General features: G+C 42.8%; 1 long non-coding RNA gene across 1 annotated transcript; it reads left to right on the forward strand.

Moving 5' to 3' along the window:
* Positions 1-972: 972 nt before the first annotated feature.
* LOC133373437 (uncharacterized) lies at positions 973-23,735 on the forward strand. Its single transcript, XR_009759676.1, has 3 exons — positions 973-1,069; positions 18,337-18,645; positions 23,554-23,735. It is a non-coding gene; the product is annotated as an uncharacterized LOC133373437 (long non-coding RNA).
* The last annotated feature ends 1,662 nt before the right edge of the window (positions 23,736-25,397 follow it).

Consider the following 25,397-nt stretch of genomic DNA (forward strand, 5'->3'; position numbering starts at 1 on the left):
AATTTCGCGCTGTTAAATTAATATCCGCCCTACCTTTCTACATGGGAATTCAAGGCATCTTACAAACAGCACATCACAGGAACCTAGGAAGAGGCTGCCTTTGATTGAGGCAGACCATTGGCCCATCTTCCTCAGTGTTGCCTACACTGACTGGCAGCGGCTCTCGCTGCATGTTGCTGTAAGCGTGCCTCAGCACAACAGTTCTAATGTTTCTCGAGGCCGCAGAGCGTCACGCAATTTGCTACTGGAAATGCTTTCTTTATAGGCTGCCCGCATCTTTCTGAAAGAGTGCATCCTTCTCTCTCTGTCTCAGCTTTAGGTGGGAAAGAGATGAAAGCAGGAGTGGGAAGCGGGGCAGTTCTGAGACTTTGGAAGGTGCGGTCCGCAGATGCCAGAGTCTTTCTTTTCAACCATAAGGGCTAGAAACTTGGGGAAAAATAAAAGACATGGTATGTGTTGATGACCAACACCTAGTGTAGAAGCAGGAGCCGAGCGAGAGAGTTCTACAGCTGAACAAGGAACATAGTAAGTTGCCTTATACTATACCATTTGTCCATCTAGCTCAGTATTGTGTACACTGACTGGCCACAGCTCTAAGGTATTAGGCAGGAGGCTCTCCAAGCCCTAACTGGAGATGCTGAGGATTGGACCAGAGACATTCTGCAGACAAAGCAGGTGCTCTACTAGTGACCTAAGGCCCTTCCCTAAATAAATGTGCAAACGGGTGTAGTGCTCCAGGGTCGAGGTGGGTGGGTCTTAGCCTCCTTACTTTTTTGAGAGCCAGGTTCCAGCAGGATCCCTATGTCTCCAGTGTCCTATGAGCCAATCAGCATGAAAGGGGAGCAGTTAGCCACTAAGAAGAGTCTTCTGACTTGCTTCCTTATTGTTTCCTGCTGATTGGAGCCAATCAGAGTGAAAGGAGTTCCTATTAGTTCCTACTTCAAAACGCCAAGTTGTGGAGAATGACAATTCTGTAACTGCAGAAGAAGAGACAGTGGATCCTGTAGCATCCCATCTGCATCATCAACCAGTTTGGCAGCAGCAGAAGACACTGAATTCAGTCATTCAGGTAATATATCTGACAGTGAGAAAGGACAGTCAAATTATCAGTCAAACAATGACAAAGAAGCAGAAAGTAGCATTCACACCTTGCCAGATTATTCTATAATGTTAGAAGGGTGCATTGCTGTGAGGGAGCGTGGCTGTGACTGTCATGAAGGGACTTTGCACTTCTGAATTTGCCACTACAGTACTGGTAAAGGTACTCCCCAAATCCTCAATAACTTGAATATCATCAGATTAAAATTTGCATTCATTCTTTAACCACATTGTTTTAACATTACAAAACAATATTTTAAGATTAGACCATATTTTAAAATATAATTTTGCATTTTTAAAAATATTGTTTTAGAGTTTAAAAAACATATCATTATATTAATTATTAATTAAGGTTATATCATATTTGGGACTTACTGAAATAAATAGCATTTTTGTCTGTGTAAGAGTCATACATTCCTCTACTCTGCTTGATGTTACTTGGTTAATGTTCTGTTGATTAAAACAACAAAATATGTTTATCAACAATCATGTTTAATAGTGTATTCTAATAGAAAATATGGTTAATGTAATAAAATAGTACTGCTGTTGCTGTTAGGTCCTGCCTTGCAAAACATTAAAGTATAGAACAACATCTTTACAAAACAGACTCAAAATTCCACCATCATACAATAAAAGCTACAGTCAAGCAGTGAAACAGCAGATTTCAAACATGCAGTTAAAAGCTCAATAGCAGCAATATCAAATTAAATGCCCATCTCATTTAAACCTATGAAAATGAGAATTCTAAGAAGAGCCCGGCTGGATCAGAACAAAGGCCTATCTAGTCCAGTACAGTGGCCCACCAGATACCTCTGGGACGCCCAGAAGCAGAGATGAGTGCAGTAGCTCTCCTCTCTCCCTCAGCTGTTTGTCTGAAGAATCATCTGGAAATCGGTATTATTCTCACAACATATGGAGGCTCCATTTTAGCCATTGTGGCTAATAGCCATGCATTTGTCAAGCATTAAAAATGGCATTTCTTTTGAAAAATTAGTAGTAGCTGTTGTTCAATAAATTATATTTTAATTTATACTTCCTTCAGTATCTGAAAAAGAAACTGATACTGAAGTTTTCATATGCTCAAATGAAATTGGGGTTATATTCGGTGTTAATCCTAATCTACACGCATTGAAAATAATGGACATGACCGATTTAGATCCATTAATGTCAATGGGTCTATTCTGAGTATAACTTCTTTATTTCAACAGTTTATTTACCGTTTAACACTATAAGTATCTAAGTGGCGTACAATAAGGTTACAAAAAAGATACAGTAGATAAAATCAATTAAAACCAGAAGAACTTACATAAAATGCTTGCAGAAATAAAACAAGTCTATGTCAAGTTTAGTTGGATACAACAATTGTAATTAGTCAAAGTAAAATTATTTATTTTAAATAAAAACTGTTTAACATTTTTGCCAGCTTGGGACAAAAAAAGAAAAAGAAAAAAATACATGAACCTATTATTAACATTGGAGACAATGAAATGAGGGCTACAAATGACAAAAGTGGCAGAATTATTATTATTATTATTATTATTATTATTATTATTATTGTACTTAATTGCCAAGGTGGCTTCTAAGTGATTTACAAGTATAAAACCAATTACAATCATACACACATAATTAAAATACACAAAAAAACAATGTCATCAAAACATTAAAATAAGCATCCACTATGAAAGGGTACAATGCCAGTGATATATTTTTCTTATACATTCATCATCATACACTCATATTTTCATAAATTACTCTCCCTGTAAAGATGTATAGAACAAAGCCTTCCAGACTTTCAGAAAAAGTCTTTGCTGCATCAATAAAAATAAGAGAGAGAACCCATTTTCCAAAGAAATTGTGTGAACAGAAAAGATTAGAAGCTCTCTTTGGTGTGATGAAATTTTATCCATTGATAACATTTCCCACAGTCTGTCAAACTACCCACAATAAGGGGAGACCTGGAATTTAGCGGCTGTTAAAAGGAGCAGCATAAAGTATTCCCTTCTGATCTATGAATGCGATCAGCATCAGGCAGAGCAATCCTGTATTTTTATGGATTTGTTTTTATTTATCATTACATTAATATTCTGCCCTTCCTCTCTAAGGAGCCCAGGGCAGCAAACACATCTATATTTAAAAATACGATTAAAAATAAAATAAAACCATAATTCAAAACATTGAAAAATTGCTAAAAACATATAAAAACATCTAAAAACAATAAAACATGTAACCATGTTAACTCACTGTTAACAATCTGTAGCTATGCTACAGATATGCCAAGGGAATATCCGCCACATCCTATACCCACTCAGCCTGGGAGGGGGAAAAAGACAAAAACAATTTGCAAGCAGTCAATCCTGTAGCATGGCAGCACCTGTCCTTTGGAACTCCCTGCCTATTGATGTTTATTTATTATTTATTTATTTATTTTATTATACTTGTATACCGCCCCATAGCCGAAGCTCTCTGGGTGGTTTACAGTAACTAAAAACATTACAACAAATACAATTCAAAACAGATCTTAAAACACAATTTAAAAATTAAACAGTATAAAACACATGCTAAAATGCCAGGGAGAAGAGGAAAGTCTTGATCTGGCCCCGAAAAGATAACAGTGTTGGCGCCAGGCGCACCTTGTCAGGAAGATCATTCCATAATTTGGGGGCCACCACTGAGAAGGTGGTGATGTTAGCAACTTCACTATTGTTATTTTAGAAAGTAAATTATTTTAAATTTTGTAAATTGTACATGGTTTTTTAATCTTGCTTTGTTTGCATTATGGATCTATGATTGTATAATAAAGTATTCAATTCAAATTCATTCACTATTGTTTTATTTTTTTTTTCAATTAATTTTTATTCTAATTTTCAAAACCAAAATAATACAAAAAGAAAACAACACAAATCAATAACTAATACAATACAAAAAAATACATATATATAAAAATATTGACTTCCGATTTGTCATAGTTCAGCTATAAATCTATAATATATAACAAACCTATCTCTTAATAGATTATAAAATCACCTTCCTCCAGCGGTTATCTTAGTTGGTTTCAAATCTCATTAACATCATATCATTTTAATATTCCACAAAAAGTCAAAGAGAAGTTTCCAATCCTTGAGATATATATCAATCAATTTTTTTTTCTAAATAAACATGCCAATTAATCCAGCTCATCAAATCTACTAAATCCAGTAATTTCAAAACACTATAATTCAACTATAAATCTATAATATGTAACAGACCTATCTCTTAATAGATTATAAAATCACCTTCCTCCAACAGTTATCTTAGTTGGTTTCAAATCTCATTAACATCATATCATTTTAATCTTCCACAAAAAGTCAAAGAGAAGTTTCCAATCCTTGAGATATATGTCAATCAATTTTTTTTTCTAAATAAACATGCCAATTAATCCAACTCATCAAATCTACTAAGTCCAGTGATTTTAAATCGCTCTTCTGTCATTATCCATATTGGGTCCATCTTCCATCTTCCATCTTTACGCACCCAAAAATCTTGCTGTCATAGTCATATAATAAAAGTCTGATAGGAATTTCCTCCATCACAGATATTTTCTTGCCATCAAATCCAAACGTATCACTGAAATATTGTTGCAAAGCCGCATCTCTGTTCCTCTTTTCCACGTGATACACTAGTACATCTCTTGAAGGTTTTTCCATTGACACAAAACAGGGATTAATTCTGTTAACTTTCTCCATTTCAAGTTCCATCAGATCCTTCCAGTCCAAGAATTTTTTTGAACCGATAATATCTTTATCTCCAATCTCTTCAATTCCTTCAGGGACAGCGCTGAATTCCAAACTGTAATATTTGTCTCCAGGATCCATCACAGCCAGGAAATCCAAATCTTTTTTCATGTCCATAATTAAGCCAATCTCCATAGTTTGAACCTTGCCTTTAATTTCTCTTTCATCTTTTTTTTGTTTTCCAGATCTATCTTTATTCTCCTTTCTCATAGAATCCTGAGTTTCTTTCAGCTCCTGTCTCATTTTGTAAAATTCAATTCTCCACGCTTGTCTATTATTTCTCAGTTCTTGTTTTATTGAGTTAATCCCATTCATTATTTTCTGAAACATGTCTAGAGATAAAGTCCCTTCTTGTACATCCATGGTCTTCTTAATTGTCATTCTTAAAGCCAAAGGAACAAAACTCCTTCAATTTTCAATATCCCAAACAAAGAGCAGCTTATTTCTTTAACCAGTTACAAAGGAGTTAATTTTTCCAACAAACTAACGTCACACGCTAGACAGCCCTTATCTCTTATCTGCCTGAAAGTGTAAGAACAGCTTTAGTTCACAGCGTCGAAATAGCTAGTAGCAGAGAGAATGAGCAGATTCGTCAAAAAAAAAAAAGTAGATCAGAAAAAATAGTCCCGGCCATAGATCAAAAAGATTTCTTATCTCCTCCAATCAGAAATCTCTCGCCCGTTGTAATCTTTAGAATGCCATTTTCCATGTCAGCTTTTTGCAATAAAAAAAAAAAGATAAGCTATTTATATTTTCTTCCCCCCTAGCTCCGCGAACAAAAAAAGGAAAGTCTTACCTCACCTAGGTTATCTCAATTGCTGTTACTTTGACAAATCTCTTTAGCTGTATAGATAAGAAAATGATGAATGTAGACAGGAGGATGTTTGCCTGTTAATCCGTATAAAAAAAAACGGGTCACTTATCCAGCTGAGCTAGCATAAAAATCCTCGCTCTGTCTGAGCTGCTGGAAGACAGACAATTCTGACGAATTCCAGACTCCAACAATCAAAACAAAGCTATGTGGGAAATCTCACGTTTCTTCTTTAACCGGAAGAAATTATTCCCAGTCAGAAAAGAGCCTTCTGACTGAATTTAAACTGGATAAGTTTCATCCAAGACGGGAGCCCGTCTCAGAGGCTGCACAGGCGTAGGGATCCTCCTGGGAAGTCGATTCACTATTGTTTTAGATGCCAGCTGAACACTTTTGTTTCAGTAAGGTGCTTGGATAGGTTCGTGCAACCACTTCTGGAACCTTGCCCTTCTTGGCTAATAAAAGCTAGCAGGGATGGAACAGCAGGCTGGGCCAGGGAAGTGATTAATGCCTCTCTGTGAGAGGGGGTGGTCCCTGGCTGCCTGAAAGAGGCAGTAGTGAGACCACTCCTGAAGATGCCCTCCCTGGAACCAGAAAATCTTAATAATTATAGGCCGGTAGCAAATGTTCCATTCCTGGGCAAAGTCCTTGAACGAGTGGTTGCAGGCCAGCTCCAGACACTCTTGGATGAGACCGATTATCTGGATCCATTTTAGTTGGGTTTCAGGCCTGGTTTTGGCACGAAAACAGCCTTAGTCGCCCTGTATGATGACCTTTGTCGGGAGAGAGACAGGGGGAGTGTGACTCTGTTGATTCTCCTTGATCTCTCAGCGGCTTTCGATACCATCGACCATGGCATCCTTCTGGGGAGACTGGCTGAGTTGGGAGTGGGAGGTACTGCATTGTGGTGGTTCCACTCCTACTTGGCAGGTTGCCTCCAGAAGGTGGTGCTTGGGGAACATTACTCGGCACCCTGGACTCTCCAGTATGGGGTTCCGCAGGGGTCACTTCTGTCCCCCATGCTGTTCAACATCTACATGAAACCGTTGGGTGCGGTCATCCGGAGCTTTGGAGTGCATTGCCATCAGTATGAGGATGACACGCAGCTCTATTTCTCCTTTTCATCTTCAGGTGAGGCTGTCAATGTGCTGAACCGGTGCCTGGCTGTGACAATGAAGTGGATGAGGGCTAATAAACTGAGGCTCAATCCAGACAAGACTGAGATGCTGCTAGTGGGTGGTTCTTCTGACCAGATGGTGGATGCCCAACCTGTCCTGGATGGGGTTGCACTCCCCCTGAAGGAGCAGGTTCGTAGCTTGGGGGTTCTCCTAGAATTATCTCTGTCGCTTGAGGCTCAGGTAGCCTCGGTGGCACGGAGTGCCTTCTACCAACTTCGATTGGTGGCCCAACTACGTCCCTATCTGGACAGGGATAACCTGGCTTCAGTTGTCTATGCTCTGGTAACCTCCAGATTAGATTACTGCAATACACTCTACGTGGGGCTGCCTTTGAAGACGGTTTGGAAACTGCAGCTTGTGCAAAATGCAGCGGCCAGATTGGTAACAGGGACCAGACGGTTCGAACATATAAAAACGATTCTGGCCCGCTTGCACTGGCTGCCTGTATGTTTCCAAGCTCAATTCAAGGTGCTGGTTTTAACCTATAAAGCCTTACACGGCTTGGGACCACAATACCTGATGGAACGCCTCTCCCAATTCGAACCCACCCGTACACTACGTTCAAGATCAAAGGCCCTCCTCCAGGTGCCTACTCCAAGGGAAGCTCGGAGGGTGGCAACAAGGGAGAGGGCCTTCTCAGTGGTGGCTCCCAAATTATGGAATGATTTGGATGACGAGGCGCGCCTGGCGCAAACACTGTTATCTCTTAGGCGCCAGGTTAAGACTTTCCTCTTCTCCCAGACATTTTAGTATGTGTTTTAAATTGTTTTTATATTGTTTTAAATTTTAAAATTGTGTCTTAAATTGTTTTTAAAATATGTGTTTTAAATTGTATATTAATTCTAATGTTTTTGATTGCTGTAAACCGCCCAGAGAGCTTCGGCTATGGGGCGGTATACAAGTGCATCGGGAAAACTACAGAGACTAAGAAAACCTGGAGAGACCTCATTCATGTGATGCATTTCTCCATCACTTTCCTAACCACAAAAAGGCTGCATACACTCTAGGAGTGTAGCAAGACAATTTTCATTGGGTGAGCAGAGACAAAAATGCCTGTGTCTGCCTTCCCTTGTCAAATATTAATTGGATCTTTGGCAGAGCTTGGAAATGTTACTTTTTTGAACTACAACTCCCATCAGCCCAATCCAGTGGCCATGCTGGGAGTTGTAGTTCAAAAAAGTAACTTTTCCAAGCTCTGATCTTTGGTCGAAACACAGGCGTCAAATCGTTTATACAAAAGAGAAACAGTACTCTTAATACAAGCCCATTTGTCTGTAAAAAGGTTTTCAAGCCTGTGTTATCTCTAGTTACCTCATTTTTAATGGAGGGATTTGAAGTCAATGTTGCATTTGGAGTTATTATGAGAGGATTTTCACACAATCAGATTCAGCTTTTATCTTTGGTCCGAAAAGTAAGCAACATTCATTCATACCATTTTAAAAAAAAAGGACGAGATTTTTGTCATGCCAAACTTTAAAAGAATGAGCTGCAGTAACAGGAAGAAAAAAAGTGTTGATACAGAAGAGCTGAAACCAGACAGGTGTTAGGAGCAAGAATGTCACACTTAAAGAATATTTTTTTAAAAGATCTCATTCCATTGAACAGTGGCAGGGAAATCTATACCTCTCCAGACATTTTGTACTTGTGTGGCAGGAGCATGTTGCGCCCCCAGTAGCAGTGGGAATAACACAGCCAGACACAGTTTTTTTGGGTGAAGTAGGACCACAACTTTATTGATGAGAGCAAGTAAAGTGGCATTGGCATGGCAGCAGGGCAAGAATCCACTTCATTCCAGCAGCACTTGCTGCAGGAATGCTGAGTCAACCCAACAATCAGTTGGGAAGTACCCTTGGGGGTTGGCCCACTTTAGACCCAAGTGGGGCCCAGGCACCCATGGTCCCACTCACCAACCAGTGGGAGGGGTTGTGAGCTGGATGAGGTGATGCCCTAAGCTAGGGCCATGGGCATTGTGTACCCCACTGGACTCCTTATGGGGGTCCCCCTTATGATTGATCCTGCCCAATGCCATTTCCGCCTAAACTTGTGACAGAGGTGAATGAACGCCTAACAATTGCACAGCAAACCACTGAGGGATAGGTGAAAAAAACTGCTCAACGAGCCAGATTCATTGAGAGGAAAAATTCCTATCTGGCCCCGTCAAACAGTGAAAACACAACTCAGTGATGCTCTACGACCGAGGAATGGTGGGTGGGAAAGCCAGCACACAAAGAAAAAGTCCAGCTCTCCACAGGCTGGGGCCTTTAAAGGACCAGGCCTGGATTTGCCCCTTGACAGCTCTTGCGAGACTGCCCGGGATTGCGAGCAATCCCATGAGAGCTGGGCACAGACAAGAGGATACTATCTCCTCCCTCCCATTGCTGTCTGGAGTGCGCTCTGCCTCGCAATTTGCACCCTGAGTCGAGGCTTGGCTTCAACTCTCATCAACCCACATGCCTGGCAATGCTGGCTGGGCCTGATGGGAGCTGAAGTCCAAGAGTATCTGGAGTGCCAAATGTTCCCCATGGAAGGAGGTCTGGGGCCACCTTTCTGCTTCCAAACTTCTGGAAAGGAAATAATCATAAATTGCATCGACATTTTGATTCTGCAAAAAGCAAAAGCATGGTTCAGATGGGGTGGTTCACAATATGACTTGTGATCTGGAGCACACAGGCCAATTTTATGTGGAGGGCTAGTAGATTCAGCTATACAAATACCCAGCTTTGTTTATTTGTATCTAGTCATCAGACCATCATAAAACAAAAGTTTGACTGTATGAAAATAACATGAATTGACTTCAATAGAAGTCACCTCAGACCCAAATAAACTCCAAAATAAACAAACTTAAAATACTAAATTTACCTGGCATTTGGCAACATGCCCTTTAAAAAGGAAAAACAAACTTCCCTTTTTAGCTTTAAATATTAAGAAGAAATTGTAAGATAAATCAAATGGGATGAAATAAAACAAATGTATACAAATCTGAATTTATTTATTTATTTATTTATTTATTTTTATTTTATTTTATTTAATTTATATACTGCCCTAAGCCCGAAGGCTCTCTGGGCGGTGTACATAAAAGATAAAACAAGCACAGTGTATAAGTACAATAAATACAATAAATCAAGAACCAAAAACAAACAAACAATAAAAGAACCAAACAACGTCCAAAATACAAGATAATAGTGAAATACTGTTAAAATACACTTTAAAATGCCTGGGAGTATAAAAAGGTTTTCACCTGGCGCCGAAATGATAGTAGCGTCAGCGCCAGGCGCACCTCATCAGAGAGACTGTTCCACAGTTCGGGGGCCACCACTGAAAAGGCCCTAGTTCTAGTCACCACCCTCCGATCTTCTCGATGGGATGGCACTCGGAGGAGGGCCTTAGATGTTGAGCGCAGTGTACGGGTAGGTTCATATTGGGAGAGGCGTTCCACCAGGTATTGCGGTCCCATGCCGTGTAGGGCTTTATAGGTCAAAACCAGCACTTTGAATCTAGCCCGGAAACAAATAGGAAGCCAATGCAGACGGGCCAGAACAGGTGTTATATGAGCGGACCTTCTGGTCCACGTCAGCAATCTGGCCGCTGCATTCTGGACTAGCTGTAGTTTCCGAACAGTCTTCAAGGGCAGCCCAACGTAGAGCGCATTGCAGTAGTCCAATCTAGAAGTTACCAGAGCATGAACAACTGAGGCGAGGTCGTCACTGTCCAGATAGGGACGTAGCTGGGCTACCAATCGAAGATGGTAAAAAGCATTCCGTGCCACCGAGGCCACCTGGGCCTCAAGAGACAAGGAAGGATCGAAAAGAACTCCCAAGCTACGAACCTGTTCCTTCAAGGGGAGTGTAGCCCCATCAAGAACAGGATGAACATCCACCATCTGGGCAGAGAAGGCACTCACCAACAGCGTCTCAGTCTTGTCTGGATTGAGCTTCAGTCTGTTAGCTCCCATCCAGTCCATTATCGCGGCCAGGCAACGGTTTAGCACGTTAACAGCCTCACCTGAAGAAGATGAAAAGGAGAAATAGAGCTGCGTGTCATCAGCATACTGATGACAACGCACCCCAAAACTCCTGATGACCGCACCCAGCTGCTTCATGTAGATGTTAAAAAGCATGGGGGACAGTACCGATCCCTGTGGGACTCCACAATGGAGAGTCCAGGGTGTTGAGCAGTGTTCCCCAAGCACTATCTTCTGTTGACGACCCACCAAGTAGGAGCGGAGCCAATGCCAAGCATTACCCCCAACTCCCAACTCCATGAGTCTTCCCAGAAGGATACCATGGTCGATGGTATCAAAAGCAGCTGAGAGATCAAGGAGAATCAACAGGGTCACACTCCCCCTGTCCCTCTCCCTACAAAGGTCATCATACAGGGCGACCAAGGCTGTTTCAGTGCCAAAACCGGGCCTAAAACCGGATTGAAATGGATCAAGATAATCAGTGTCATCCAAGAGCCCCTGGAGCTGGCCGGCAACCACCCGTTCCAGGATCTTGCCCAGAAACGGAACATTCGCCACAGGTCTATAGTTGTTCAAGTTGTCTGGGTCCAAGGAGGGTTTCTTCAGGAGCGGTCTCACTACCGCCTCTTTTAGGCAGTCAGGGACCACTCCCTCTCTCAAAGAGGCGTTTATTATCTCCTTGGCCCAGCCGGCGGTTCCGGTCCTGCCAGCTTTCACCAGCCAAGAGGGGCAAGGGTCCAGCACAGATGTGGTCGCCCGCACCAGTCGAAGGATCCTGTCAACATCCTCAAGCTGCACAGACTGAAACTCATCCAATAAATAAGGACAAGAACGTGTTCTGGATGCTTCATTAGATCCCACTGCCATAATATTGGAGTCTAAGTCCCGGCGAATGCATGCGATCTTATCCTGGAAGTGCCTCGCGAACTCATCACAGCGGGCTACAGATGAATCTATAATATCCCGAGGGCCAGAATGTAAAAGCCCTCGTACAATTTTAAAGAGCTCCGCTGGGCGGGAGAGAGATGCCTTAATTGTGGCAGCAAAATATCTCTTTTTTGCTGCCCTCACCACTACTATATACCGCTTAGAACAGGCACTTACCAAGGCATAATTGCATTCGTCAGGAGTTCGCCTCCATCTGCACTCAAGCCTCCTCCTCTCTTGCTTCATCACTCTCAGCTCCGAGGTATATCATGGAGCTGTATGAGCTGTACATAGGAGGGGGCGCATGGGAGCGATCGTGTCAACCGCCCGGGTCATCTCCATATTCCACAATTCAACCAGGGCTTCGACAGGAACCAAAAAGACTAGTAGAAGAAAAAACAAGCTTATTCTTTGCTCACAACATTTTGCCAGTCATGAACCCTTTTAAGAGGAATGCAAACAGGAACTTTAATATTAATGGCCAGAGCACTGTTTTTATTACTAGAACAATGCAATCTTATCCTTGAGTTAAGGCTGCTGGACAACATTCAGTATATTTGTACAAATATTATCAGATATCTTGCAGTATGGAATGACTCTGTTTTTATCACAGTTAACATAATTCAACAACAACGAGTAGGGAGGCCTATTATTTTCTTGATCACTTTTCACATAAATAAGCAACCTCTGCTCTGGGATATTTAAATATGTTTCAACATTCCTCTGCAGAAAGAAATCCCTTCTGTGCAATATGTGTTATGTACAACAATCCCTGTTCTGAATATTGTAATACGTGATGATTACAGACATGGATTCCTCTTTACCTGTATGCACGAAGTATGTGTTCTTCTGGGAAGACGCATAAATGGCAACCCCAACCCTGACACCGCTCCTGGCCTTAAACTTGGAAACGGCTCTGCGTCCTGGTTCAAATCTATTTAAGGAAAAGCTGTACAACCTGCATGTATACTGTCACATGCAATTTGTCTTGCAATGCTCTGGAACCTCAGGAGCCACAAAACGGCCATCATCACCGTGGTGAGGCTGGGGCCCTGGGATCTCTGCAGTTGCTCAAGGGTGCTAAGAGTTAATGTCAGGCACTTACCAGTTGGCCTTAAGACAAAGGAACTATCTCTTAGCCTTACCCCCACCCACCTGCAATACAGGCACGATAACTCTGACCTACCTTATAGGGTTGTTGTAAGATTTCCTAATATACTTTATACAAAGCACTTTGAACTCTCAAGTTTTATACAAATACCAAGATTGATTATCTCACATATGAAATATCATCCTGCATAATGTGGCCCTTAGAGAAAGGGAATCGTGCAGCCTGATCCTGTCCTTGTTTACACAGAGGTTAGTGCAACTGATATCATTGGGACTGACTCCTATGAACATGTGCACAGGACTGTAGCAGCTGGCTGAGATCTCTGTTTGCTGGTTCACATCTCCTTTGAAGTCCTTCTGCCCAGACATTTTATATCAGCTTGCTGTACATAGCCACCCTGACACAGCATCCTGGGTTCTTAATGCAGGAGACATTTAGAGGTTGGAGGAAAAGAGCGATTCTCCAGGGATCTTTGCCAGAAGATAATTTCATTTCCTGGCAGAAACTGAGGCAACATTATGTTGACTGTTACTACTTGGCTATATGACAGGGAGTGTGTGGAGGACTCAGCAACATAGCTGGGAATGTTAGGCAGCAATGGGGAGGTGTTCAGTTAGCGTTTTCATTTTCCTTCCAGAAAGAAAGACACACGTTTCAATCCTGTTTTGGATCCAGTAATGCTCAGAGCCATATGAGGGCTGTAGCTCAGTGGCAGAGAATCTGCTTTGCGTGCATGCAGAAGGTCCCACATTCAATCCTTGGCATCTCCAATAGGACTGAAAAAGACTCCTGCTTGAAACCTAGAGAGCTGCTGTCAATCAGTGTAGACAATACTGAGCTAGATGGACCCAGGGTCTGACTCACTATAAGGCAGCTTCCAATGGTCTTATAGCAGGTCTGTATTTTTTGTTCTTTGGTTAATAAACAGTAGGTGGCAGAAAAGTTACACTAAACTCCAAAGGAAGTTTGATAAAGTTTGAAACTGGAAATGGACTGCCTTCAAGTCGATCCCGACTTATGGCGACCCTATGAATAGGGTTTTCATGGTAAGTGGTATTCAGAGGGGGTTTACCATTGCCTTCCTCTGAGGCTGAGAGGCAGTGGCTGGCCCAAGGTCACCCAGGGAGCTTCATGGCTGTGTGGGGATTCGAACCCTGGTCTCCCAGGTCGTAGTCCACTACAAGTTTAATGTTGAAGGCCATGTCAAGTAAAATTTCACGTAACTTATGCTGTTTCCATCAGCTATAGTAACACATTATTATCGTTATCAATTTTATTATTAGATGTATTAACTGCCTTTCACCAGAAGGTCCCTGGGCAGGTCACAACAACATAAAATATAATAACAATATAAAATGTGATATTAAAAACAGTTTAAATCATCATCGCACTCTTCTGCTGATACCATGCAACTTACATCAATGTGGAAATATGACAATTAAACAAAATAATAGTAATTACAGAAGCAATTATTATTATTATTATCCCACTCTTTTTCTGATGAGCATTCTGTGCTGTGTAGAACTACAATACAAATATAATAATAATAATAATAATAATAATAAAATTTTATTTCTAGGCCGCCTATCTGGCCGAATTAACGGCCACTCTAGGCGGCGTACATAGACTAAAATATAACATAGAGTAAAATATAACATATAATACAAAACAACAATAAGTATACTCAATCCAAACCTACCCCCATCATACAAAAATTTAAACTAAATTAGACAGAGGTCTCGAATGCCTGCCTAAAAAACCATGTTTTCAGTTCTCGGCGGAAGCCTGTCAGGGAGGGGGCATGGCGGAGATCATAAGGCAGAGAGTTCCAGAGGGCGGGGGCCACAATTGAAAATGCCCTGTCTCTGGTCTGCACCAGCTTAGCTGTTTTGACTGGTGGGACCGAGAGAAGGTCTTGGGAGGCTGATCTCGTTTGGCGGCCTATCTGGTGATGCTGAAGGCATTCCTTTAGATAAACTGGACCAAAACCAAAACAAATACAATAACAGCAATGATAGAAGCCTACATTTAAAACAAATACAGTTTGAAAACAGCAGCAAGAGGATCTTCCATAGCCCCTGGCCCCACCACTGAGAAGGTCCTGTCTCTTATACCCATTCATTTGACTACCCAAGCTGGAGGCACCAAAGGCAGGGCCTCCAAGGCAGGTCTTAAAAGTCCTGGCAGATCTGTGTGGGTGGGAACACACGGTCCTTGAGGTAACTAGGTCCAAGACCGTTTAGCCCAAGGGTCAGGAACATCAGTCCCATGGGCCAAATGCAGCCTTCCAGCCCTCTCTGTCTGGCTCTCGAAACTCTCCCCAACTGCACTCCCACTTCCAAGGCCATACCCCTCACCAGCCCTGCTTTGCAGCCTCTTCAGCGGAAAATGTGTCATTGATGATGCCTCTTGTCCGGATGGAGGACAGAGAGGGGCGTATGAATCTGTGTGTAAAGAGTCACCTACTGTACAAAAGTAAAATGTATATTCATTGGTTTGTCTACTTTTGCCTCTGGCTCCTCTCACCACTGGCACGTGGTCCTCAGTAGGGTGCTGAGGAAGTAATGTGGCCCCTGGAACTGAATCAGGTTCCCCACCGTTGGCTTAGGCCTCTAAAGTACAATGCCAGCACTTTGCATGGAGGCCGAAGTCATGTGCTCTGACTGCCGGGCGCCAGAGAAAAGTCTGGCTGCTGCATTTGGGAACAACTAAAGTTTCTGAGCTATTATTAAAGGAACCATTTACAACATTTGCAGACTTAGCATCAGGCAGTCCATTTGAGTAAAATGCAGATAGATGCCTGAGTGTTGCACTCAAGAGAGAAGGGCAGATGAGTGACATAAGAGGCTGCTGGGAAGCTGCACATGGTGTCAGAGCTGTGTGTAAAGGATGGTGCAGACCTAACAACACAGCACAATTGCAATAAGGGATTTTTTTCAAACAATTTCCCAGTCTGCTGCTTAGGTTTCATCCCCCTCTGTACATGGGGCTGGTGCTGCAGTCAACCTCTTACCTGCTGGTAGAACACTACCCTACACCTCTATATGGGGGTGAAATTTGATTCAGTTCACATTTAAAGACAACGCTACGTAATCTGCACTTTCCAAAGCAATGCAAGACCTGAAACGCAGCCATCTTTTGACATTTGCACTTTTCCCAATTTTGCAGTGCAGTTCTCCAGCCAATTGATGCACACAAAATGCATATGCTAGGCTAAAGCACGCATTAAAATCCATACATTAGTGAAAATGACATACAAAAATGCATTATATTAGGGGGAAATTGCTTTGCAAAAATGTGTAGATTAGGCAGAATTGCATACAAGAATGTGTATGTTAGAAGAAATTCAGCTAAACTGCGTATGAATGTTCATGAGGCTTAATCATCATCATCACAAACTGATGTGGAAATGTGGAGAACGGAACTGAAGATTCTCCCCTCCCTCCCCTTTTCCAAGTCAGACTCCATTGTCTGCTTTGACTTCTTGGACCAGCAGCAGCTCTCCAGAAGGTCTTTTCCATTCTTAGCAAAGTCACTTAAATAATAACACAGATGGAATCCAGAGAGGAAAGTCCTGATAACACGTTACTGAGCAAACTGAACAAAAACAGTATATAATGGGGGGGGGGGAGGAGAACAGAGAGGTTTTGTCTCTCTTAGTTCAGGCCTTGTACAGAGCAGAGAGACATACAATGAAACACACAAAGGAAAAACTCCCTCAGAACTACAAAGCCAATCAGAGCACGTGGTACCTCACTACAGATCGTGCCCGCTCTGCCTGTTGCTGAGCAACACCTCCACCACCACCATCCTCTCTTGGTTAGCTGGCTTAGTGATAACAGAATTAGCCCTTAATTTACACACTGAATGATCTCTGCTGTTGCACTTCCATCTGATCCTTTTAACCAGAGACGCCACGAATTGAACCTGGGCCATTATCTGCATGCAAAGCATGTGTTCTTGCCGCTGAGTTACCGTCCCTTTCCTAAAGAGCACTGAGAAAGCAAGCACAGCTGGCAGAGTTGCACGCATCCTTATCACAGCTTGTGCCATCGAGCACCATCTCCCTCCCCAGCACATGTTAACCATGGGTAAGCTTTGCATCACTGTCAGCCCCAGGTTTTGGAGTAGCCTTGGGCAAGGCAGCCTCTATGGCATGTAGGAAGCTGCCTTATACTGAAGCAGATCCAGTATTGGTCCAGTATTGTCTGCACTGACTGGCAGCAGCTCTCCAGGGTTGCAGGCAGGGGTCTCGCTCTACCTGGAGATGCTGCCGCAGATTGATCCTGGGACCTTCTGCATGCAAAGCGGATGCTCTCCCATTGAGCTACACCCCTCCCTTGAGGCATCTACCTCCTCCCTTTGGCAAGTCCAGTGGGCTCTTATCTGTGGGCCCCCAGCTGGGGTGTGGGCCCTTGGCAGATGCCCAGCTAGGCTGACCCTTTACTTGGCCCCAGTTTGCAGGGACATTGTGTAAAGCTTCCTGCTTTAAGCGGGCAGGAGACAGGTGGTTGTTTTTCCTGAAGACGGTTCGAAAGAGGGATCGCTGTTTGCAGTGTGTTCAGTCTCTGGTAAACAAATGAAGTGGCTTATTTATTGCTGTTATAACATCCCATCTTTCTTCCATGGAACTTGAGGTACATGAAGAAGCTAATTTGTAGGCTGAAGGTGGTATCCAAGGCTAGTCTTACTCAGAGCAGACCCACTGAAAAACATGACTAACTTGGGTTCATTACATTCAGTGGGTCTGTTCTGAGTAGGATTTAGTTGAATACAATCCTGAGTTTGCTTTCCTTAAGCACTCGGGAGGCAGGATGAGATGCAAGTGCAGTAATAAATCAGGGATGCAGAATCTTTCTCAGCCCAAGGGGCACAGTCCCTTTTAGGCAATCTTCCGTGGGCCACACATCGGGTGGGCGGGGTAAGAGGCAACAGTGGGCGGAGCAATGGGTTGTATTCTGCTAAGCCCTATTCCGAGTAGACCCACTGAAATTAATGGACCCATGTTAGTCTTGTCTGCTAACTTCAGTGGGTCTACTCTGAGTAGGATTAGCACTGAATGTAAATGTCACCTTTGTACAGTAAGCTGGTTCCTACACGTACACGCAACACACCCCTCCCTGTCCTACATCCAGGCAAGCAAGAGGCTTTATAAGAGTTCAAGGACCAGCCGGGGGAGGGGGGACACTCAAGAGGAGTGAAAAGCTGAGCCAGTGAGGGGTGTAGCCTGGGATGAGCCCCTAGGGACAGACTCAGCGGTCCAGAGGGCCCCATTTGGCCCATGGGCCTGACGTTTCCCACCCCTGTAACATCAGAACAAAGAAACATGCTGTTTTTCCCACAGAACTCTCTGTAAATTCTGAAGTTAGCTTAACGGTTTTCCTTACTGGAAACAACATTTTTTTAAAAAAATTTTTAATGGGTTGTTGTTTTAAAAAAGCCGATCAATATTTTGAATTGTCATGGTCTTGATTTTTCAGTACAACATCTTATATTAAGTAGTACAACATCTCGGAACTGCTGAGAGAGGACCTGTCAAGCCAGGGATCTTGAAGCATCCCATAATAACATCAGACGATACCCGGGAAGCCAATTTACTGTAAGATGCGATTGTCTCATCAGCTGACTTCACCTTCTGACTGCACTGAGCCGTGTCTTGCTTTTAACGGTGATCTCAAGACCATCCAACTCTACTATTCTATGATTCTAAGCTCATGGACCACTGTTCGTCAATGGACCACAGTTTGGGAACCTGGCAGTGGCTCGCACACAAATCATACATTGAGAAGGTGAGATTCTAAAAACACCAGCTGGTGCCAAAAAGACCATAAGAATGATGCCAGGTTAGCCTCTCTGTGGAGGCTGTTCAAGAGCCAGGATGCCACCACCAAGAAGGTCTTCTCCCTACTAGGGATCTGCCTCAGTTCACTTGGCAGGGGCCAGTGAGGGCTGGTGCCCACTGGTAGTGGTGGGGCGGAAGGCAGGGAGGCCAACAATAGGTGGAGCCACAGCCAATGACAGGTGGAGTCAACTAATTCTAATTTTGTCCCCATCCTGCTCCTCCCTGTTGAGTTCTACAAAGACAAAGGCTGAGACTAAGCTGACAGACAGTGCCACCACCCTTGGGCTGGCTGTAAGTGAGAAGGCAGGCAGGTGGAGGCTGGATGACGGTGGACTGAGGTTGGTATGCCAGTGCCCCATTTCGCCTAATGGGCCAGGCTCCACCGGTGGCCCATGCAGATCAGGGCCTCTGAAAAGGATCTTCAGGTTCAGATAGGTACTTATGGGAGAAGGTGATCTTTCATGTAACCTGGTCTCAAGCCCTTAAGGGCGTTCAAGGTGAAAGCCATCACTTTAAATTGGATCTGGAAATGAACCAGGACCAACGTGCAGCTGACAAAGCACAAGTGAACAAGTTCATGGAGAAGGGGAGCTCGGTGTTTTTTTTTTATGTAACAAAATGTATAGACCGCTTGATTGTACTGAAAAGGCTAAGCGGTTTACAAGAAATATTAAAATAATCCATAAAAACCCAGTTAAACTGTTTTCCCAGGATCAAATCTGGCACTTTGAATTGTGCTCCCAGCAACCAAAACCCACGAGGAGGTGGTTGTCCTCTGCCTTCATCAGCTGGAGTTCCCAAACACTCATGAAAGGGACGGGATGGGACATGTTCTCTGCCGGAAATGAAGCACGCACCGCAGGAGTAGCCCAGCCTCGAAGTTTCTGTGTTTGGGGAGCAATTCATGCACGTCTTCTCTTTTTCCAGTAGAAGGCATTTCCTAGTCAGGAAACATGGCCTATATGTTACAGAACCTTCAAGCAGTCTTTATCAGACACACATGTGGGTTGCAGGGGGGGGAGGCAATGAGCAAATCCGTTTCAATTACTGATTTTTCCAGTTTTAACTTTAGTTCAGCCCACTGCAATTTTTTTTAAAGTCCATGTGCAGATGCATGTGCATTTTTATATTCGTGTTTCTAATATATGTATTTCTGTATACAATTCTGCCTGGAATACCTTTTTGTAGGTTAGTTACAGCAGGGAGAAAAGAGGCAGCACGCAGCCCATCCTGCTGTTCAGTGCTGTGAGGTGTTTTCGTGTAGCTTAGTTCGTAGAGCGCCCAGGGACGCAGTCGTCTGGGGTTGAGGGGCGGTCGTAAGGTCCCTTACATTTTTGGAAGCAGGGTCCAAGCCAAGTCCCTATGTATGAGCTAATCAGCATGAAGGGGAGCTTGTTAGCCACTGAGAAATGTCGTTGTCCTTTCATGCTGATTGAAGCTAATCAGAGTGAAAGGAGATGAGCCGCTAAGAAGACTCTTCTCAGTAGTTAACCCACAGCCTCCCCTTTCATGCTGATTGGCTCCTAGGGGTGTCTGTTGTAGCGGAGGACAGCAAGGGTGATAAGAGAAAGTGGAAAGGGGTGTGTGGCTGTGAGGGGTGTGTGCTGTCACTATAATGAAAGGATACTGCACTTCTGAATTTGCCACTATACTACTCATGGCATCTGTTGTGCGTGAAGAAGGTCAGGTCTCGTTTTTCTCTGGGCACTTCCAGCCAAAAAGAATCAGCAGGTAATGGGAAAGAGCCACATCTGTCTGAGACCCTGGAGCGATGCTGCCAGCCAGAGTAGACAATACTGGGCTAGGTGGTATGGCAGAAGGCAGCTTTCTATGAACAAGCATGTGCTTCCCATTGTTCTTCCTTTCTCAAAACCTGCCTTCTGGAAAGGACCTTTGACTTGTGCAGGAATAGGGAGACTATTCAGCCCAAGGGCCACATTCCTTTTTGGACATCCTTTCAGGGACCAAATGCCAGTAGTGGGCAGAGCCAGAGGCAAAAGTTGGTGGACCAGATGAATGCAGATTTTACCTTCATACAGTAGGCTAGTTTCTATGCAGATTCACACACCCCTCTCTATCCTGCACACAGGGAAGCAAGAATCATTGCCAGCAATGGCTGCTGGTGGCTCCATGTCAGTGGCGCAGTGGAATCTGCTTCAGGTTTCAGTCTGAACTTTCAAGGACCTATCCAAGGTTCTGAAATAGGACAGCTCCTTGCAAGTTCGGATTAAAACTCGGAGCGGATTCCACTGCCCCACTGACATGGAGCCACCATCCGCCCCCGATTGTCAGAGTTCATGAACACATTCTAGCCAGGCAGAAACATGAGGTGTGACACAGGGCAGTAAGGTGTGTGGCTGAGGATGGGGGAGTCTCCCGGGAATAGTCCTGAGGGCCAGACAGAGGGAGGTTTGAAGGGCCACATTCTGCCTCTCAGCCTAAATTGCCCACCCCTGGCTTATCCCCTTAATTCTCCTTCCTGATGGTAACTCAGATTAAGTATGTTGCTGAACTACAACTCCCATCAGCCCCAGAAATCATGGCCCTGCTCTATTTCCACTCATTCCACTCCTCTGATTGTGCCCTCTGTGTGTGTGTGTGTGTGTGTTCATCTCAGGGGCTGGGAAAGTCTCTCTTTTGAATTTCTAAATGTTGGCAGGTATGCCAAAAAGCTATAAATTCAAAGTGACCGTTCCTTTGGCTATTGTTAACCCTTACATTCCTCTTCTCCCAGTTGCCATATTGCAAGATAGACCTGGAGCTATCTGGCTTGAATTCCAAGCTGAAGTCAGTTAAAGGGAAAGGGAGGGTGCCAAGAGGCAGATATTTGAGAGCTGCCAAAACAAAGTAACTGGGCCAAGATTTGTTGGTGATATAGGTAAAGAGCAGGTGATAAAACAACCATCAGCAAATGACTGACTCCAAGACACCCAGCAGATGACTTCAAATGTACTCTGGAGTTCAGGGAAAGGCAACTGAGAGCGGATAAACTTTGTTTTGAAACTGCGTCAGCGGTGCAGTGCACCATAGTCTTGGTTTTGGATTGCAATAATTTTATTCCAGGACCAGGAAGTACCAATCAATCAATCAAATTTGGTTATGCAGTCACAGATTCCCCAGGAAATACTTTTGTTTGCATGGCATGCTGCATTCATCCATCATTTGCAAGGGATAGTATCTAGAATACTTTGACATGGAAGCAGGGGCTCATTTGGCCTTTTCCACTCCAAATCAGAAGGTTGGGTTTGATATCCTTCAGATCCCATCTAGATATAACATTTTATAATCCAGTAATTATTCACATCCCATCTAGATATAAAATTTTTATAATCCAGTATGAAATGTAATTCATACAAGAACCTGTCCCTGAGATGCCTTGCGACGAGAAGCCTCAAGGTGACTGTAGCAGTTAATTGTTCCAGTAGCTGCTACAGGCATCTGCAAAGAGTTCCATCTGAGCAACCCCTTCACGCTACTGCTGCCTGCCCAGTTGCTCACCTTCCCTCTGCTGCTTCTTGGAGCAGTAGAGAGAAACAAGGGGTGTTGCTACTCTGACGGTTAAAACCCTTTCCCTCCTCTATGGATTCAATGAGGTTGTATCCAACTAAGTTCAACTCTGAATAGAACTATTGAAAAATAATGAACCTAAGTTAGGCATAGTTTTTCAATGAGTCTACTCTAATAAACGCTGGATACAACCCTACGTCTCAGCCTCTGTCTCCCATCTATAAAATGGGAATAATCAATAATACTAGGGGAAGGGGAGGTGCATAGTAAGGGTTTTTAAACCAGCTGATAGTCTCTATTCATGTATCAGTAATATACAAGCCTATAGATCCTTCTAAATTAACTCATTTTTTTTAAAAAACAGCACCTTGCAAATTGGTTACTAGTTGACAAATATTTTTACTATTTACTTGTGTGACTAATAGCCATACATGTCTGAGGGGCAGCCTTGTCCTATGCCCGTTTACGCTGAAGCAACCTTCTCTGAATGCAAGAGGATGTCCTTCCAAGGAAACATGTCTTGGATTGCATTCATACAATGCAGTCCTATACATGTTTATTCAGAAGTCAGCCCCATTGTGTTATTCTTTGGTAAGTGCATTTCTATGAATCTATGACCCACTGCCCTAAATGCCCTTAAAAAGAAAGAAGAAATATGTTATACCAATCTATTGCTCATTCAGTAAGAAGTAAGAGCAGGCTTCCATTGAATTGTGCCGTTGATCAGGAAGCTTTTTGGTGAAATGTTACTAAAACCAGATGAATTCTAAACTTGAAAGTTTGTGTGCCGAACAATGATTAACTTTGACCTCTGTGGCCATCTGTTACTGTGTTTCCAGTGTGAGTAATTAAATTAAATTCTTGGAGAGGGAAAAATGGGTTATCGTAAAGAAGGTTAAAAAAAACCCACAGACACACACAGAGCAAGAGAATCCTAGTGAAGGAAATGTCAGGGGAGGGCCATGGCTCAGTGGTAGAAAACATCTCCAGGTAGGGTTGGAAGAGTTCCCTGCCTGAAACCCTGGAAAGTCACTGCTGGTCAGTGTAGACAATACTGAGCTAGATGGACCAATGCACTGAATTAAGCCACTTTCTATGTCTGGTAGTAGGTTAAATTTCCGTTCTTTCAGTTTCTCACTTCTCCACATTTCTGCACCAACTTGCAATTTTGTTAAAGAAAACTTCCATGAAAATTCTTCAGCATTTTAGTGAGAATTTATCCTGCTAAACACATTTTTGTATGCTGTTTTTACTCATGTACACATTTTTGCAAACACTTTCTCCTACTGTAGTGCATTTTTGTATGTTATTTTCCCCTAATATATGCATTTTTGTAAACATTGTTTAGGTTGACAACTGCATCGCAAAATTCGGATACGTGCAGATTTCGAAGGATGGCTGTGTTTTAGTTCTCATGTTGTTACTCAAAGTGTGGATTTGATAGAATCAGCATGAAATGTGAAGTGACTCAAATTTCTCCTCCACCAATATAGAAGGAACATGAATTATTTCTCTTTATGTTTGCTTGTTTGTTTGAGCTTTTCAGCCAAGATTGGCTACCCAAGCAGTTTACAATTAAAATAAAAAAACCCATCCCTGTATAATGTATTGGGAAGTATGTGGAGGGGTTTATGGAAGTCTCTTTTGATCATTAATTGTTTCATGCATCAAAAACAGCACAGTCCAGAGCAAGGTGTGTGTGAAGCAGAAGTCAGTCAGTCAGTCTTTATTATGGTCATAGACCAAAAATACATATAAAAATACATCAGTATATACAAAAGTATATTTTTTAAAAAAAGTTTATCAGACAATTTAATTATCTAAAATTCGTGATTTTCTTAAATTTATAGCAGTGGCACAGTATTTGGCGACCTTTTCGGTTATATCTGATGATTGATCGGCAAGCAAATAATTTATATAAAAGGTTTCGCTTCTGCCAGGTAAATGCAAGATCAAAGGTTTAATTAATTGTTGTCTGGGTTCAGAATAATACGGACAATGGAAAAAAACATGGGCTAGTGTCTCAATCACATTATTACCACAAGGGCACTTTCTGGCAGAGTAAGGTGTTTTATTAAATCTGCCTTCTAAGATTGCAGATGGTAGGCAGTTTAGTCTTGCCCTTGTGAATGCCTTACGAAGTTTTGGTAAAGATAAATTAGTTAGATATGGCATGGCAATCTGGGAATTTGTATTGTAAATATGTTTCTTAACGAGCATCCAATGGTGTTGGAGATCTATATCTTTGATTCTTTGTTGAATGAGCTCCTTAGCTTTTATATATCCCATATTTAGAACTTTTGGGATTGAAAAACCCAGGTGAGTCAGTTTGTTGATGATCATCTTGTTCCATTGTGATTGAAATTTATCTTGTAGTACTTGAGGTGCTAAGCCAATTGGGTTAAACATCAATTTAAGCCATGTATTAATTCTCAGTATCCATACACGAGACTCTATAGACGGAATCCCAACTTCCAGTGAAGCAGAAGTGAAACCTCTCCTTCCCTCCCCCCTAGTACATTGAGGCATGCCACAGCACAAGCGGCCACCCTCTAGTTGGCTGTCTCACACAGTGGCGAACACCAAGCGAGAGCTCTAGCCACAAGGCAAACATGCCCCCCAAATAATGAGAATCTCGGTGAATATGTTAGTCGTGGCCTTTCATTTCACTGAGTCTATTCTGAGTAAAAGTAAGTTGAATACAACCCATAACGTTTTGCATATGGATGTACAATTTTGTTTCCATTTAAATGTGATAGCACTGGAATGTATAAATAATAATTTGTTTTAAAATGGGGAAATAACATCTCCCACCTGTAGCCTGCTATTCTACCTTCCCAGCCTTCTACCTTCTCATTCTATAAATATATATTCTGTCACATGTTTTGGACTACAAATCCCATCAGCCCCAGCCAGCAGTCCAAAACATCTGGCGGACACAAGGATAGGGAAGGCTGTTTTAGTAAGGAATTCTAATAGGAATGCTTAGCATGGCTCCAGCAAGCACAGCTGCTAGCTCTTCCATAACTCATCAGTCCCTTTCCCAGCCCCTCTTGTTCTTAATGCACTTGCACTGACATGTGGAATGTGCTATCTTGGCCTGTGTGCACCAGTCAAAAACCTGTCAGGCAAACAATCGTATATAATGCTCCTCAGTGTCATCGATTGTTCTCCAAAGAAAACAGGCCCTGT

Source organism: Rhineura floridana, chromosome 19 (genome assembly GCF_030035675.1).
Source record: "Rhineura floridana isolate rRhiFlo1 chromosome 19, rRhiFlo1.hap2, whole genome shotgun sequence".
Classification (NCBI taxonomy): domain Eukaryota; kingdom Metazoa; phylum Chordata; class Lepidosauria; order Squamata; family Rhineuridae; genus Rhineura; species Rhineura floridana.